The 19,765-nt window shown below is 38.5% G+C and overlaps 1 protein-coding gene across 1 annotated transcript in view; it reads right to left on the reverse strand.

The window, feature by feature from the left end:
* LOC118445951 (uncharacterized) overlaps nucleotides 1-19,765 on the reverse strand; it is a 47,631-nt gene that overhangs the window by 6,198 nt on the left and 21,668 nt on the right. Inside the window, exons 4-5 of the mRNA XM_085658702.1 lie at nucleotides 3,929-4,067; nucleotides 2,928-3,255 (exon numbers count right to left, since the gene is read on the reverse strand). The gene's annotated coding sequence lies outside the window, so the exon portion shown is untranslated. The remainder of the gene's footprint in view (nucleotides 1-2,927; nucleotides 3,256-3,928; nucleotides 4,068-19,765) is intronic.

A 19,765-nucleotide genomic window follows, 5' to 3' on the forward strand; every position in this document is an offset into this window, starting at 1 on the left:
GGGTTTATCTTAATCCACGGTTCACCGAGCAGACGAGGTGCTCGGCAATCCCGTCGACCACCCCATCGAGTCAACCACCCCATCCCCTCCCCTTCGATCGTCTATGCCCACCTACCATCTTAGACTCACCATAACCGATCACACTTGCTTTCATCGACTTGTTCTTTTTCATCGTAGAGAGAACACCTAGACTATCGATATAGTATATAGACGTATACCTAGCTGCGTTTTATACTACACGTTCACTGATCGATCTAGATTGGAAACATTTTAAGAAAGCAGCTGCACACAGAGCAGATGCTTTCATATATTTTTCTATCTACGTTCGTTTTCAAAAGGTTACCTTAACGAAACTAAAAGTTGTTTGAACGCATTTAAACTAAAAACGAGACATCCTCCGTCCCCCACCATCCGATGTTCTCGCGAAACTAACGAGAAAACTTCCTACGAAAGGTTAGACCCTTTCGAGCGACTTTTATTCCAGATTTTTGAAACGTCGACTAGCCTTATTTCCAAGGAAACAGGTTTTTCTCTCCGGTCTAGACTTTGTCGACGTTTATGGAATAAGAATTTTAAATAAAACAAAAATGAGGAAAGGGGAAAAAAGAAAAAGAAAATGAAAAAAATTAAGAAAGAAAAAAAAAGAAAAGAAAAACATCTCTCACGTTGCTTTATCGATTTCTTAACAAGTCTCAACGTCCGGATAAACCGGCAAGATATAAGCACGGATATAAACGGAGATATAAACGGCATGGAGTCTTGGGGGATGGGCAAACACCTGTAATGTCGTGTTCGAGGCGTCACGTGCCCGGGCGTGGCCGTGACGGAAGTCTTTCAGGCGCAAAAAGCCGATCAGTGCCCGTGCGCCTCAAAAACCTGCCGTATCCCTTGCTCTTGGATTCTCGGATTCATTAAACCACAAATTCGCCGTTTCGACTCGGAGCAATCCGTCGCGAAATTGATGCGAAACAAATCGAAAAAGATACAAGATCGATGAGCTAGCTAGCACTAACGATAAGTTTTCTTCTATAAGTTTTTAATGAAAAAAAAGAAAAAAAAAACAAAAAAAAAACAAAAAAAAAATAAAGAAAGAAAAAAGTGATTATTCGTTTCTTTATTTTCAGATGTTTACATCACGTACAATGTGAATTAGCGATGACAAGACACTCTACAGTTTATCAGCAACCTTCAGAATGTCTACCAACACCTACACTGTTAGCGAGTTAGAGCGAACAAGAAGCCGGAAAACCACGAAGGTCGGTGGCCGTCATTGATCTCCTGTTAGAATCGAATCACTTGGATGTAACAAGATAAATAGTCAGCGGGATGTCGTCGATGGTGAAGGGTGAAGATTGCCAGTCATGCTGACTATCTGTCCTATTCGAAGCACGATATTTATGCGTGTATGTATGCATTCGTACATACTTACTGTTAACGCTTAGAAAGAGTCAGCAATTTCTATGCTCACAGTTTGAAATTCTTATTTGGAATTAAAATAATATAGTTGATCGAAGTAAGAATTTAAAATTACTTGTCGATTTTCGAGTCAAGAATAAGGACATTTGATTAATCGATAACTGATATAAAATCGGTCGAATGGCGATGACTCGAATAATATCGTAGGGCAATGAATCAATAATACAGGAAGGAGAAATGATTATATAACGTGCAACGAGATAGTTAAAAAGAACGAGGAGTCACGTGTTATATAATAATTGCATTCGATAGTTGAGCCACAAATATTTATTGCTACTCACATCGGCTGCAAACATTTCGAGTGTTTCTACTAATGGAGGATAACTAATTTCGTTTTATATTTTTTCACAATGCTCTCTCTCTCTCTCTCTCTCTCTCTCTCTCTCTCTCTCTCTCTCTCTCTCTCTCTCTCTCTCTCTCTCTCTGGCTCCCTCTTTTTCCATCTATCCTTCGCTTTATTAATTTCTTCATTAACGTGCCCCTCGAAATGCGTGACTGTCTGTAACACGAAACAAATAAATTATAGTTTTAACGTCGATAAATTATCGTCATTTGGGGATTATTGTTTTCTAATATATCGTAACTCATGAGATTGGTAGAATGTTTATCCGTTTTATTAAATGCCAAAAAGAAAAGAGAAAAGATAGGATTCTAGGATCCTCGTGATCGGAGGATATATTTGTCGATGTAGTTGGCTATTACTTCATATCCTTCCGCCGTTAATTAAGCCAATGCCAAGGAAAGCGTATAGCGTGTGCGTTAGGAGAATACGAGCAAACTCTGACAGAAAATGCGAGGGTCAAGCAATAACGGCTGCCGGAACGCAACGTCAACTCGTCAGGATCGCCGAAACGACGTGAGATGTTTGATCAGCTCGCTAATGTAATATTGTTTGTTCAGCGAGTATCGTGTTTTCTCTTTATACTCAAGCGGAATGCTTAAAAAGCCTGAACTTTTAGAAATTCACGTGTCATCGACACACCCTCATAACTTATATACGAAAAAAACGGAATGACTTTTATTCCAACGTTATAGAAAATAAAAAAAGAAAGAAAAAAAAACAATAATAAAAAGCGAGTAAGTAATATTACAGAGATGAATTAGAAAAAAAAAAAAATAAGAAAAGAAAAGAAAAATATCGCAAGGAGGAAAATGGCGAAATGCGTTTTCTCTGCCATGACCAACCAACACTGCAACCATCTCCGCCCACGCTATTAGTTTACTCGTGGTCAGCTAGCGTTTAATTTTCACGGATGCGATATGTTCCGATTAATAACAGGTTGCGAGTTCTACCGGTGTTAATTAACTTATCTTTCGCGCCTATAAGAGAAATCATATCCATCGTCTACAAACTCTATCCTTTCGGCTATGTCACCATCTTTATCAATTTCGAAAATTCTTATCGTTTTCTAATATTCAATAGTATCATTTATTTTATCATTTATCTCTACCTCTTTAGTTAAAACAAGGAAACGCATGTAGAAGAGTTCTCGTCCGATTTTCCAGTCGATTCTCGTCCCGATCACGAAGTCTTTTTTCTCTTCTCTTCTTCTTCTTCTTTTTTTCTTTTTTTTCTTCATCTTCTTCTTCTTCTTCTTTCATCGTATGCCGCTAACGGCTATAGTTTTTCTACGGGAATACGTCGATGTTTTCCGGACGTACCCGCGGAGCGTTTAGTCGCGCCGTAACTCGTGCCGATCCACAGCCCATTTGCGTGACCGTAGCGTAAAACTCGTAGCACAATCGAAGCCTCGAAGACATCCCTTTTTTTTCTGATCCCTGTGAAAAAGTAACTGGCATATATCTCGGCAAAGTGTATATATCTGGGCCAATTTGGAATCATAAATACTTATAATTCTTTATAAATTTATCAAGAAATTATCGAAATCTTTAATGCTTTATCAAATGAAAAAAAAAAAGAAACTCATGCTAATAATATCATTGACTGAAAATCAATGAATTGGTATAAACTATTTACAACTATACTGTTTCTTTAAAAATTGATGAGGAAAAATTGGCAGAAACGATCGACGGCTTAATCGCGTACCACGATCATAGTGATTTTACGAGGAAAAAGATGACGAGCTATTTGCTCGGTTATTTAGCGGTAGACTCGGCGAAGCGTGAAAAAAAAGAAGCTTGCCTCCCACCGGAGTCGTTGACCGTTAAAAATTGAATTACGACGTATTTTAATCTCGTCCGACAATCGATTGGTCACGAGCGTAGATCAATGGCCGCCCACGCGGAGCCGAGTTGGCTATAAATACGAATCGTACGTCTATTCTCGATCGGTGTGTCTGTTAACTCCCGATCGCTATAATTCACGTTATGCTTCTTGACGTGGCTACGATACCAACGATCTTCACGACTATAATGCAGTCGGTTGTTGCTGGCGTATCAACGATTATTGTAGTCATCTTAGACTTAATAATTAATACAAAATAATACTTACTGATTTCGGCATGCATTTCTTTTTCTCGGCGAATTCGAGATAAGTCCAAAAGTAAAAAAAGAAAAAAAAGAAAGAAAGAAAAGAAGAAGGAGATAAAGAACATCTTCGATTTTTCTCAGCTCGCTGCCTTAACCTGAAACTAAAAAGAAAACGTAATTAACGTGAGAATTTCTTATCGAGTGATTACCGGTCTTGCAACTATCTTACATGACTTGCCTGTTTCGTCGTATTTAATAAATTTCAATATTAACTCGAGAGAAAAAAAAATTTTGTTTTTCTCTTTTTTTCCCTTTTTTTTCCTTTTTTTAATTTTTTCTTCTTCTTTTTTTTCTTTTTTAATTATTCGTCCGCATGACTGCGCGAATAATAATTAATTCCTCGGTGTAGGCAAGCTAGTTGCAAACTTTCTATCAACGAGGTTTCTTCAGCCGGTTACTCCAGTCGAAAGAACAAACGCGAGGGTGATCTTAATCGGTGTAACACAATAGAAAGTTCTGTTTATTTAGCATCGTCGAAGCGACGTAAAGTCGACTTCGTCGTTAACGAAGCCACGTATCTCCTCGAAAATGATTTCTCCTAGCAATTATTCAGATGACTGCGTAAATAATCGCCATTCGGTCGCTTCACCGCGATAAGTGGATCGAACGATCGTTATCTTAATTGGACGTAGCTTTGATTAACCGCTGACTATTCAATTAAGCAAAGAATATTTTCTCACGGTTGACCGATCGCTCGAATGAAACGTGCTAATCGATCTAATCTCACTAGCAACGTACGTTTATTATCGATATCGAACGATGGAATGGCATATAGAAAAAATAATCTGAAAATTTTGCCCATGTCATTCAAAAGAATTCATTAACAAAGTTCAAATCACTCGATATATTAATTATTCTATATCGTTCTATTTCATAAATTAGCGTTGAAAGTAAAATACGTCGAAATAATAGAAATTTCGTTCGTTGTTCTTTGATAAAATCATAAATATTTCCTCGAAATATTTTTTTTCAAGAAGTTAAACAAAACGTGAGATCTTTCTACTCGACGTATTCTCGATTTCTTCGAGAAAGGACACTAGTTCCACGTCGTTAAATTCGACTCGAAGTTTATTCGCTAAAGGAGATCCCATAGTGGTCCGCCCCCACAAACAGGTGATTAGAAACTCATCAATGATAGCTAGTTAAATCATGAAAGACAGCGAATGTGCGTTCGACGATTTTTATAAAAGTGATAAATTGAAATCGCCAATGGTTCTCTCCGTGATAGGAAAACGTACGACTAATTGAAGGAACATTTTGTCATCTTTTTGTTGTAATTTAATCGAGATTATAAACTATTAAGGGAATGTAATATTGATGTATATGAAATAAAATGATGAAATATCATAAGTCATAAAAGTAAGGATCGATGTTAAACTCGTCGACGCTCAATCATCAACGAAGATTTTAACGGTGAGCCAGAAAAAATGATAATTAACGGCGTACACGATAGAAAGAATTGAAGTGAGTTTATTCGGGTTTGATTCTCGTGTTAGTTCGACCAACACGAGTTCTATCATCACCAAGAAGCATAGTTGAAGTACAGTAGACGTCCACCCTGCGTCGAACGCGAAATGGGAATAAAATGTGAAACTGTAAATTGTGCGTGGGAAGAATCGGTCCCTGGGTAGTCGTCCAAGAGTTTTCTCAGATGTCCTTCTAGAACATGAGGAGGGAACTGAAAACAAGAAAAAGATAAAAAGGGAAGAGGTATAGAGGACGTTGGTTATAAGAAGGAGAGACTTGAAGCCTCGAGGATTTAAATGTGCGCTCGAACGAGCAAAAAGGGGGAAGGAGAATCGAGGTTTGGCCCTTCGAAGAGCTTAGAAATTTGTTATGTTATGTCGGACTATCGCTCCCCAGTGTATATGAAGAAAGAATTTTTCGCGGTTTTACCGCGTGAAGCTGCGTAAAGGGGGAGGTGAAAAAGGAGGGACCTTCGGAGTTCTTTCAGACCCTTGAGGAAGAGCACGTTAGAAAAAAAGAAAAAGAGAGAGAGATAGAAAGACAGCGAGAGAGAAAGAGAGAGAGAGAGAGAGAGAGAGAGAGAGAAAAAAGATCAGGAAGGGAAGGTAGAGCTTTTGCGAAGGATGTTCGTTGACGGAGGAAGGGAGGCGTCGACATTCAAGGAGAGAGGGGGGATGGAACATGGTGCCAGGAATATAAAGCGAGGGATAAAAGAGACGGCGGTCACATATGCGACTCGTAAAAGCTCTTGTGAAAAGCTGCATCCGTCCTGCCACCACCATCACCAGAGTAGTACCACCACTGTTACCATCACTACCAGTACACACCCTACCTGCTCTACGTGCAGCAAACTAACTTCCTCCATTTCAATGACGTCTCTCCTTTCTCGTTTTTTGTTTTTTTTTTTATTTTTTTTTTTCCTTTTTTTTTTAACGATACCATAGAACGTTACGTTGCTGAAGGTGCGAATTCTCGTTTCTTAACTTATCGTTTCAGATCACGCTTTGAAATCTTGTCATAAACTACGAACTATAACAATCCTCGAGATCGTTTTTTTCTTATATTTATAGTAATCGCATTTACTTCCTGACGAAACAATATGGATTATTTAAATTCTTTCGATTGACGATCACATTCAAAAGTTCGATGACCATTGTGTTATATTGTATTATTCTAAGATACACTCGTAATAGAAGAGAGAAAGAGAGAGTGAGAGAGAGAGAGAGAGAGAGAGAGAGAGAGAGAGAGAGAGAAAGAGAGTACACTAGATATCGCAAGTCGTCGACGGATGAGCTACGGTGACATTGGTTTCCATGGTAACGCAAGAAAAGCACGTCGAAAGAGGGATCTCTCGATATCGGCGAATATTAAGAAATAGCTTTCGGGCAGGCATTTTCGTACATTTGCGGTCGGAAAATGAGCCATTCGTCTGTTCGGCAAAACGAGCCACTGTCTATGCATGGCACGACCGTACCAACGTCCGAGTATCCCCATAAATAATATTACTCTCCCTTCCATCCTTCTCTTTCTTTTTTCGTCGATTCTTTCGTCGCCCTTCCTTCGTCATTTGTTCTTATTATTTATAAAGCATTCTATGTTTTACAAAAATTCTACTGTAATATCTCAGTTCATCTAATATCCCAAATATGGTTCGGTCTATTAAAAAAAACTAGAATAAACGCGTTAAACCATTTTCGAAGACACAAGAGAATGGAACGTCTATTCTTTCGATTCCTCGCGGGATCGTCCAACGCTTAATCGTCCGTTTCCACTTGTCACTCGTCCTCGATGGACGAACAAAGACGCATCGTCGAAGAGACGAAGAAAGAATCTTGAACCATTCGGGGTTACAAACGTGTGGGACGAGGGTAAAGAAGAACCGTGCTCGTGCTCAACCGAGAGACAAAAAGAAGTTGTTCGACGTTCGTAGAGGATTATGAAGCGCATGCTGCGTCAAATAAAAATCATTTCCGTGTTGGGAAAGAAGCGGAAAAACGAGAGACTACTGCTTCGCCAACAATAAACGTGCTCGTCTTAGTCCGTGTATGTATGTTAAGAAAAAGTATGTCGGCTACCCCCTACGTTGAAACTTCTTCTTTCTCTTCTTCTTCTTTCATTTTTCTTTCTTTTCTCTTTTTTTTTCCTTTTCTTTTTTTTCTGTATGCCTCCTAAAACCTTTCTCTTTGGCCTTTTTATTTCTATATTTAAAATTGCATTATTCAAATTCATTATAATCTTTTAACCCACTTTCATACACGTGAGCATACACTGTTTTATTATATATTTTTTATTCATACAATACCTCCATGCGTTGTACTATGTTTCTATTCGGACTCGGGAAGGCTTTTTTTTTATCGGTATTAAACGGCGACATCGTTTGATCTGTTCTCTTCCTATACTCATCCCTTCGTACGACACCCGTTAGCTCCTTGCGATCCCCTAAAACTCTTTCTCCCTCTTCCTTTCTTTCTCCTTCTTCCTCTCATTCTCCCTCCCTCTTTCTCTCTCTCTCTCTCTCTCTCTCTCCTCTCTCCCATGCCACATCATAGGTACGACAGAAAATCCCTCGCGGCGTTCTCTCAATCACACGCTATTTGTGCCGCAGTCCCCTGACACATGCATTCACGCACACGCACACGCATACCTACACATACATATAGATATACATCCACACATTTAAGCACGACGATAGAAGGAGATAAAAACTGACGGTATACCGTTCGTATAACTTTACTTTTCCTTTTTTCAAATCGTTACAATTTTCGTTGGAATTCACGATTCGATGGTTAAATAGTTTAATGTGGAAAAGAGTATAAAAATAGATAGGTAGAAAAATATCGAAATAGCTGCCTTGGCGAGATACGTATCCGATCGAATTTACCATCCAAGTAAACACGCACAAAACGAGAAAATGACGTTTCATCCATATTTTATCTATCTCGACCCAGAATCCAAGCGACGCTTTTCTCTCTCTCTCTTTCTCTCTCCCCCTCTCCCTCTCTTCCTCTCTCTCTCTCTTTCTTTCTCTTTCTTTCTGCCCTTCTTTCGATCGAGGTAAACGAAATCATCGATAGTCCGAGGGGGTCGATCAACTATACGTAACCCCTGAACCGTCTCCTTCACTATCTTTCTCTCGCTTTTTCGATCCGCCTGACTATTTCTCTCCCACTCTCCAGGAAAGGATAGAATGGGGTGGTCCAAGAGGGAAGTCAGTTTATCCGACTGGCGTTTCCGCCATCGTATCGCGGTTCTATCGTATCGATATGACGGCCGTGAGGGTCGCCCGAAGTAAAATCATTAGTAATGCGATTGTGCCGTCTCCTTCGTATCTCTCCCTCTCACTCTCTCTCACTTTCTCTCTCTCTCTCTCTCTCTCTTTCTCTCTTTATCCTATGGAACAACGCATTCTACCCTAGATGCGTTTGTGGCTTTCATAGAAACCAAATGGAGGACTCGATAAATTGAACTCTCTTTTCTATTTTTATAATACGAAAATCTATAAAATATTACAAATGACCGTGTAACGAGATTGTAAAAATGGCATTGCTTCGCGTTTGTGGGAAGAATAAGAATAAATGAGAAAAAGATATCGTAAATAAGCGTGAGATAGAGGACTCGGTTTTTGAAAAGATATGTATATGTATATATATATATATATATATATATATATATATATATATATAGAGAGAGAGAGAGAGAGAGAGAGAGAAGCAGGGGTAGAAACGTATATAAAACGTTTCGAACGGAAAGTTTTCACTTTGATTTCAGTATTTATCGTCGCTCGTTACGATCACTGTAATCGACATGCAATTAGCTCGGCCAGATTAATACTGCTCGAACACTGGTAATAGGTACGTTGCCGATGTGGAGGACGAAGAATGGAAGAATGTTTCTACGCACACGAAAGCAACGCAGCTGCCCGTTATGATCGAACTTGTAGCATCTTAGCGGGGGAAGATAAAGAGGAGAACTAAAAGCAAGATTCGATGATCGTTCTCCTCGCTAAGAGATTCGCTCTGCTCTTTTCTCTTAAGTTCAATCGGCATTTCAGGATGCGCCTTAAAGTGTGGACTATTTCTCAATGAATCTTTGCTTCTTGGATAGTTTTTTAAAAACCAGATATCAGACTTTCTCTTTACGCAACTATTGTTTTATGAATCCGTGAAATCGTTTCATAACGACTATTATTCTTTTAATCGGAATGTATCTTAAAAAAATTACATAGTCATTAAAGTATAAAGAATACGGGCCGATGTTAAGTATCATAATAAACTAGTAACTCTCAAAATAAATGTATCGAGATCGGAGCGGAAAATAAACAATTGGAACTCTTTTGCAGGAAGCAACGTCTATTGAAATGGATGGTCAAGGCCCAGTTACCTTTGACGCTATTAAATACCTAAGTTGGAAAAGTACATATCTTCAGACTCAACGGAGCAAGAAAAGTTTCCACTGCCACAGAAATGCGCTCGATAAATATTTAACGAGTAATTTGTTGCCTTCGAATATGTATATATTCGACTAAGCAAGTAAGACAATGTAAAGAAGTTTCACGAATTACTCATTGTTAGAAAGTTCGAACAAATAGTATATATATAAATACATACATACTATTATTTACAATTTATATATATATATATATATATATATATATATACACATATACACGTATAAGTAACTTCTAAATCTTACGTGTACATATGTACATACATATCAGCAGAATAAAAAAAAACAAAAGAAAAGAAAAAGATAATGAAAGAAGTACAAACATTTATTTATGAAAAGAGAGTAGAATGACCAAGAGGAAATCGTCGATCGTGGAAGGAAGCCAGATCGATTATCTTTTAGCATTGAGCAATTAAATCAATTTCATTCGCCTCAAATCCGTAGCAAAAAGCAATCGCAGAACGGTAGCCATCATCGCGATAATTGTGAAACGAGAACGAAGGAGAGCGAAGGGGCTGTAACGAAGAAACGACCGAACGAAGAAAAGGAATCATCCGTGATCGCTGTATCGTTTAACTATCGATGCTAATCGTAAGACAGCTTTCTCTCTCTCTCTCTCTCTCTCTCTTTCGATTCCATTATTTTTTCGCTAATTTTTCGCACGATAAACTCGCTCAGAAGATTTTTCTCATCTCTTCGTATATCAAATACTTGATTTTTCTAAGAAAATTTCCTACATAAATTTTTCTTTCAACAAAATGAAAAAAACCAAGGAACTTATCATTGATAGATCCATAATGTAATGTGGATACTTTTTCTCTCTCGAGATGGCAAAGTAGAGAAGAGAAACTGGAAGAAAAGGAAAATGAAGAAAATGAAAGAATACGACGGCCATCCGATATTTCGCGGGATGTACCTAATATAGATATGTAGGTGTACGTGGTTTCTGGTATAAGAGATACATCGATACGACAGACCGGTGCGATGGAGACGAGTTTTGCAGAGTAAAGAAGAGTAAAAAGGAAGAGAAATAGAAGAATATGATGCGGTCTATCCAGATACGTGAACGACGAGGATACAGAATACAGGTATCTAGTAGGTAGCTGTAGGTACGACAGCGCCGGGATTCTGTCATGGACGTCTCCTTTACGATAAGATACGCCGTCGACTGCTCAGAATCTCTCCGGTTTTGCAGAAAATTCGCGGACTCCTTTTATCGACTTTCCCGATAATGTTCCCTCTCTTGCTCTACCTCACTCCCTCCTACCCTTTTCGTTCTATCTTCTCAAAGCAAAAAAGAAGGAAATTAAAGTTCCACCGGATTGGATATCGACGTTCGTTCTCGCATAAGCTAGGGCGCGCGCGCTCGCTCTACACATACAGGATGTCTTCACACGAAGTAAAGGAGATAAAAAAAAATTCTAAAAATTTGGAAACTTTTCTCTTCCTTTCAAAGGTTAAAATCTTTCGAGGACTTCTAGTCTTCGATGGAGGACACTCGACTCGTAAGGTGCGCAGTAACGGTGAACAAAACGGCAATCGATAAGGACGGGGTTAGAAGCCGTACGCTAGATTCCTTCAATCAAATTAGGGACATCAAAGTACCCAGTGAAGACGAAGGAAAAAGAAAAAAAAAAGAAAGAAAGATAGAAAGAAAGAAAGAAAGAAAGAAGGAAAGACAGAAAGAAGGAAAGAAGGAAAGAAGGAAAAAAGGAAAGACGGAAAGAAAGAGAGAGAGAGAGAGAGAGAGACGGTAGTGGCAGGATTCGACATTCCTCGAGGGGTAGAAGCTGGGAATTAGCCTCTATCTGTAGAATCCGAGCCCTCGAGACAAAGAACTACCCCTCCCGATTCTCCTCTCTGTCATTTTCCGAGTCTTCGAGTATCAGGTCGTTTCTTTTCGGCCTTCTCGATGCGGACGCGGTTAAGGAATCGTCCTGGGCGTGGTCTTGATCGTCGTCCAATCACTGCCACTGGAATACTAACCTGTCTTTGCCAAAAAAAAAGAAAAATAAAGAGAAAAAAGAGAGAAAGAGAAAGAGAGAGAGAGAGAGAGAGAGAAAGAGAGACAGAGAGACAGAAAGAAAAAAAAAACATCTTACTAACTAACTCGTTTTAACAACATAGTTGGTAATCGTAAATAGAGCGCTCGCAATTAAATCGGAAAGATAGATAAATTATAGAACGATCGGCATGATGTATTCGAGTTCAATGGGATGCATTCGCGAATTGTAATATATACTACATACATATGTAGGTAGGTAGAAGTAAAATACAATGCACTCGCATAGGCATACCATTCCATAGTTTACGAGCGTCCGTATAATACCGCACTTAAATCGAGAAGATGCATATCTTTATTACAATGGAAAGGTTGTTCCGAATCTTTTCTTCCGTATACTTACACCGTGCATATAGCCGATACAAGGTGAAGATGGTTTCTCGTTCTTACCGACACGTTAACGGTATTATCTCGATGTGGGGAAAGAAAACGAAGTTTAAAAGAAAAAATCCATTGAAATCTCAATTAAGAAATCAATAACATTCGATTGGTCTGTATAATTATTCATAAAAAAATGTCAATTATTTTCAAAATAGTATATTATAGAATTATTAATAGTATATATAAAATTATGATATAATTATGATAACACTGATAATAGGTCGAATGATGCAAAAAGAAACAATGAAATAGTTTCAGACAAAAATAGGACTAATTTAATTTTTACGCGTATGATTATTATACGTCAATAAAATAAAATTGCTCTTTTATCACAGGCACGAACGATCAATGATGCTATAAATATAGGAACAAATTTAAGTTGGAATTTAATGCAGACACGAAAAGTTTATGCGTAACATAGAGCATTGCGTGCGATATCTGATGCGTATCAACATTAATTATTTCAATATTTATAGCGATTCCATGTCGCAATTTCACGGACGCCGAGCGTGTCGTCACTTAGCACTCGTCTTTAATCTTGCAAAAAATACTTTTCTTTTCTCTTTTATCTTTTTATTTTCAAAAAGAAAAAGAAAAAACGAAAGAAAAATCGTGTAAAGAAAGAAGAGGACTCATTCTCAGGCGTTATCAGGCTCGTTCTCGGTTAAGCAGGAAGGGTCGTTCGCGAGGAGGGGTTGAGATTTGACGCGTAGACAATGGCCGTTGCATCTCGGAGGAGAGGGACGAGCTCGAAGCCGTTGGGAGCACGGAGCTCTCCAGGGGAGAAAGGAGAAGGGAGGTTCGATCAACGCGCAAGCGCCTCGAGGAAAGTGGCGGCATAAGCGTTCGTGCCGGGAGAAACTACCCTCGATGGAAACGAAGAGAGAAGAAAAGAGAAAGAAAGATTGTGTGGGAGGGAGTTCGCTGCTATCTAAGGGTAAGGAGAGAGGGTGAGAGGGGGATGTAAATGCCCCCGTGATGTATCGGATCGATGCGGCAGCATCCAGACACCCCCTTTCCTTCTCGCTTCTTACTACGCAACCTAAAAACGTTCTCCGTTGCAGTGCTCTCTGAATTACGAGCGTCCTTTTCCTTTCATTTTCGAATTTTCGAATTTGCTTTGAACGAACGAACGAACGATCGATTGATCTCTCTTCTATTATTCTCTCGATCACTCGACGCTTTCGACGAATTTAAAAAGCATCGTCTTCGGTAACTTCGACATTCGAGACAGGATTGAATTTAGGCCAATCAAGATAACATACTATCGTTCACGTGGTGTTTGCGATAATGCGATCAACGGAAGATCATGAGTGAAATCGAAGGTATTGCTTCATTCTTGAAACTTTTACTTTTCAGTCGTCTTTATTAAGAAATCTGAATGGATAATATATCTTTTATTATTCAGATTAATAATTAGAAAAATATCAAGAGACTTTTCTTATCTTTTTTTTTTTTTGGAGATATTTTCTTCTGAAGAAAATTCGTAAGAGTAACGTCTTACCGAAGAAGAAGAAGCAACGCTTACGAAAAAGATAGATCTTCCTTGTGCCAAAAACGAACTACGACGAAAGACGGCAAAGTTACTTGGAATTGTGGGAAGAATGCGACGCGGTTGTCCGTGCTCTTACTTTGCCGGTAACTTTTCTAAAACCGAAAAGAGAGACGATTGCCACGTTTCCTGCGAAGAAAAGCACCATGTTCTATTAATGTACACGTGCGAGCTCTCCCATCTTGCACTTTCTCTTTCTCACATCTCTCCTCCTCTATACTCTATCCGCCGCCGCGTAGCCTTTCTTCTCGCGGTCGTGCTATTTTTCTTGCCGATTTTCTATCTTGAATCTCGCTTTGTCTCCTCGGAAATTGTGGACTTTTTCGTCGTAGGTAGCTAAGCGATTCTTTCCTAAAACGATACGGCAATGCTTTGAAAGAAAAATATCCAAAGTGTTATTTTCCTTCTGGTCTTTGTGGAAGAGTAATAAGAATAATCCGGTAAGCATCGTTAAAAATGGGCGGCACTTAGTATCACTGGCAAGATATTTTCTTTTCTTCTAAGTCAAACGATTTCGCGATTATCGATAAGAAATTGACGATAAGCGTAATAAAGGAGGTAGTAATTACCGGTGCAAACTCGTGTTTACATCCACTCATTAGTACTACCGACGGTGCCTCCTAATTAGCAAAACTGAAGAGTAGAGTAGAATAGAGGTTTTACCCTACGTCTGCGCACGTTCCGTATAAAAATTACTAGTAATTCCACCTGTGGTTGCTAATGTTTAGTTGTATCTGTGTATGCGCATTTTCATATATTCGCCAGCTGTGACGTATCATGAGCGTCTACTCGGCAACTGAGAAATAAAGAATAATTCGATAGCGGCGAGGCTCGAATAAGATGGAATCGAGGAAAAAAAGGAAAAAAAAGAACCCGAGTTAATCTATTCCATTCATGTTTATTAATGGGACACTACCGGAAAATAAGCTGTCATGATTTTTATCTGATCGCATTTTAGTTTTATTGTTTGATTCACGCGAGCTTCAATCAAGATAGATTTTCTTTTTCATCAATAGTTGATTCATTAAAAAAAAAAAAGAGAAAAAAAATTATGAAATTTTACTAATATTTTAGAGAGTTGCACGTTTGTTCGATCACATATACTTACCCTCGAAAACTTTTATTTATGCAGCAGCATGATTGCAACAAATCCTCGACGATGAGAAGAAGCCTCTTGTGCGTACGCACGCGATATTTCGCTTATCAACGGCACCCCTGGTGTTCTTTGAAATCGAGGAACCACCCTGTATAAGCACGCGAACCTTTTCCTTGGCCGATTTCTTCGTACGATCAACGTAAACGCAAAGATCTACTTTTAACGTTCTAAGAAGAAAGAAAGAAAGAAAGAGAGAGAAAGAGAGAGAGAGAGAGAGAGAGAGAGAGAGAGAGAGAATAGTGGCTTTTAAAATCATAACGTTGTTTCAGCATCACCGTAATGTCGTAGAAAATTTCAAGTAAACGTTTTTACAACAAAGAGACATCCCATTTTCGTGTCGATGCAAACCATCTAACGAACCATCTCTTCTTCCTTTTTCACTCCCATAGCATTCATCGTAAACGGATTTGGCTTCATTAACCACCCTTAGAGTTTACTCCCCCGTACGATCCTCGCGATACTCTCCTGCACAAACTACTCGTCTTTCCCTCACGGTAACTATAGCAACAGTGGTAAAGGCAATCAGGAATAGCGTGGAATTAACGGTTCGTCCATGCGAAACTATTGTCGTATCAAAAAATTTACGTTGATATTACGAACGTACTAAGATTTATCTTTGCAAGAATCTAAAATCAATATTTATTTAAATAATTTAAATAAATATTTAATATTGTACTTTTAGATAGGACGACAATGACGTTTTAAATTTCAAAATGAAAAGGGCGGAGGCAGTCCTTAAAAAGGGTTGTCCGTACACATGCGCGATCCGAACGTAAAACGTAGGGTTGCGCGTCGACCAATAGCATGTTGAAAATTGTTTTAACATCCCAACCCTCGTCAAAGACTCCTCCATCCGTTATGCTTTCCTAATGTTAATATAAATTGATATTTGCAATACGTCGATAAAAGTTACGTCGTATAGAATAATTATAACGATAGAAATAATGAAGTTCGATCTGAATTTGTAAATCTTTTTATGGGGATAGATTATTTTACGTAAGAATTCCTAATGAAAAATGAATAAGGATGCGAGTTTATCGAACAAGCACGATTGGTCAGCGTAAAATTATAGTACTGCCCTTTGCATTTACATATCTATTGGGAAGGGCTAGAATTGTAAAGGATAGAAGAGAAGGGCTAAAAATAGTCAGAGATATATAAAAGGGCTCGCACATGCGCGTCTCTTATGCAAAACGTGTAACCCAACCCGCTGGCCAATGTCTATCCTTTAAAGTCGATTCAAGATCCCTCCCTCGAATCGGTAAGGGAGAATGATTTTTTTTACAAGATGGGAGAGGGCAAAGGCGTCTCCTTATCGAGAGGGTGCAGGCAAGGGGACTTAAAAATGATCCATTGCTACCACCAATCACACCGTGGGTGGTAGCCAGTCCCACTTTGATTGAGACGAGCTTCTAGCGTGTCTCGAAAATGATACGGCTGTGGATCCGTAAGGAGAAAAGTGTTAGCCATAAAGTTCGACGCGATATATCATGAAACAAAACGAGAACCTAGCTACAATTTCATCTCTACTCTCTTCCTAATCGAACTTTCGCAGCTACCAGTTCACCCGTCAATGTTGCCTTATTTTTTTTTTTACAACGCTATTTCTTTTTCTTTTAATTTTCGTAAAAACCTTTTTTATCGATATGACACTTAACCGATGTACGCTTTTGCTTACAATGAGATTCTAAATGAGAAAAAAAAATAAAGGACTTATTTTTTTTCGAATGAACTTAAACATTTTTTTCTTAAATTACAATCGCTCCGATAAAAGACGGAATTTATCGCGCGAAGGAGAACGCGTTACAAGACAAACATTGCGGTTTCGACGAGAGGTTTTACCATCGGAGCTGCCGATAAACCAATACTTTGCGGCTACACGAGGTCCGACGTAAAAACCAAAGGTTTCTCTACATGATACATACCTTCAAAGAACGATCGGTTCTTCGATGGAACACACATAACACTATCGTGTCGCGATAAATACTTATAAAACCGAAACAGTTGACAGTTTTCAAAGGAACAACAATAAAACTTAGAACAAACCGATAACCGAGATGATTTTGTTATTTATTTATCGGTACTCAAAGATTAAAGTTATGAAATCATACATAGCTATCGTTTTAATTGTAAAACTTTTTCTTAACGTTTTTCAACAATTTTTCTGAACATTCGTTTGGACTTTCGGATTACGGAAGACACGTATTTTCGAGCATTAAGACGATATTGTTCGCGTCGATCAAAAGCGGAAGGTTAAGCAAGCGATAAAATAAAAGAAAAACTCGAACGGCGTTATAGACATTCCGAAGGTTCTACTACGAGCATCATGAGAGAAAGAGAAAGAAAGAGAAAAAAGAGAGAGAGAGAGAGAGAGAGAGAGAGAGAGAGAGAGAGAGAGAGAGAGAGAGAGAGAAAAGAGTCGAAGCGTGCTCGGTACGAGCTAGTCGCCGATCGTTTCTTCTTTCTTTTAATCTTACTTCTCCCGCAAACGGGCAGCCAGGCGTTAATTCAACGGCATTGATTGCCGCACGAAAGCCCCACCAGTTTCGTTCGGGGGAAGGAAACCACCTCCGTCGTCCCTCCGTCGTCTTTCTCCCTTTCTACCTCCCATCTCTCAGTCCTCCTCCGTTGGCTACCCAACTACCTCGTGTCTCGCAGATGGCGAGGTTTCGAATCCGTCGATGTTTCTCCTCCCTCCTCGCCTCCTTATCCACGATCGCGTCTTCGACCCTACCCTACCTCGCCTTTCTTCGGATACATTTTCTTACTCCTTCGACCCTACTTTTCCTACCTTTAACGTCACACCAAGAATGCTTATTTCTTTTCTCTTTTTTTTCTTTTTTCTTTCTTACAATCTTTTCAAGGAATATCATTAAGTAAGCTTTGAATGATAAGAGAGAGAGAGAGAGAGAGAGAGAGAGAAAACAATTCGATTGTTCATGGTGGAGTTTCTCGTTCGATGCAAACGATCGAGATAAATGGTTCAAGGGGTGTGGTGTCGAGATGAGCGAGTGTCCACGAGCACAACGAAAAGCAAAGGGGGTGATCAACTTTCGATGGATGAAGGGAACAAGGACGGGGCTAACTCACCGAAAGAAAGTATGGCTCTAGTACAGGGGTCAATCTATAATAAAGCTGGCTTCTATCTCGAACGACTAGCGCGAATGAACGTTGGGATCTCTCGTAAAAAGAAAAAAAAAAGAAAGAAAATAAAAAGGAAAAAAGGGAAGACGCTATTTAAGAATGGATTACGAGAATGAAATCGTATGATCGACGTTAACCCTATGTATATAGATAGATATGTATATGTATATACTTTCTAAAATCGTTTAATTCTGCTTATTTACTTGCATTACGTCAAATTATTTATCATTTTAAACTAAAACTTATGCAAATAAAAAGATCTTTCTCCTTTTTTTAATAACATAGAACGAGTTTTTTGAGAAAATTATCAGAATATAAATAACAATAAACAAAATAAAAAAAGAAAAAAAGAAAAGGATGAGAAAAGAATCCCTATAAATTCTTCTTTCCCACGACATATGAAAATAAAAATAGTACCGAATGACTCGTAGACGTAACTCCTTTTACCGAAGTCAAGGCGGTCATCGTTATTCCGAACGATTGAACGCAGTTGTTAGCAATCGGTGATTCGATCGTCGGAAGTCGAGGAATAGCGCAGGGGGAAAAATCGTATGCGGTGGACGAAAGATATAATAATAATTCGTGTTCGTGGAAAATATGTAAGAGACGAATGGTGATCGATGATTCTTCTTTAACAGTTATCACATGCAATCGCTCGTAGTGGATTACAAAGCATAAAAGGAAACATACTTAGTCGAGTTAGTGATGATGGTATCGATTTAAATATGTACATAGATACGAAATGGAAATTACACATTCATTTTTCTTTAACTCCACGTATATATATATATATATATATATATATATATATATATATATACAAATATATATATATATATATACAAATATATATATATATACAAACATATATATATATACGTATATATATATATATATATACAAATATATATATATATACATACATATACAAATATATATATATATACAAATATATATATATATATATATATATAGGAAAACTCGTAGGGTCTCTCAGGTAAGTCATTATTATGTTACACGTTAAAATCACCTGTTCGTCTACCTGTTACACGCGCGTCAAGGCTCATAAAGCATGTTGTTGTAGCACGCACGAGGTAATCCATTCTAACCCTTTATGCTAATCGAGCAAGGGCGTACGTCACGCTAGGGTGATTTTTATCGCAAGTAACATTTTAAAAGCCGCTCGTTTAATGGCCTGCGAAAGGGATCATTTTGTAATGTACCTGTAAACGTTCTATAAGTCTCTAAGAATTTAAGAGATCAACTAAAAAAGAAATATAATTTAGTGTTAACCGAGAACTATAAATCCTCTTGGTAATAATTTCTGATACGTACGTATATATATATAATACATACATACATGTACTTCGTCATACGATATCCGCTAGCTAGTGTTTCTTCCGGAATTCGTAATGGCTACTGGTCAGCGCAAACAATAGAAAAATTATGTTCACGAGACTTCCCTCGCGAGTTTCGCAATCTTTCCTCGCAGTTTGATCGTGCCACGGCCCAAGAGTTCGCGTCGTTTATTCAGAACACATGACGAGCATTGGCGAAAGTATATGTAGGTTAATACGTATACGAGTGAGAG

This window comes from Vespa mandarinia, chromosome 8 (genome assembly GCF_050613455.1).
Source record: "Vespa mandarinia isolate Hongniang chromosome 8, ASM5061345v1, whole genome shotgun sequence".
Lineage (NCBI taxonomy): Eukaryota > Metazoa > Arthropoda > Insecta > Hymenoptera > Vespidae > Vespa > Vespa mandarinia.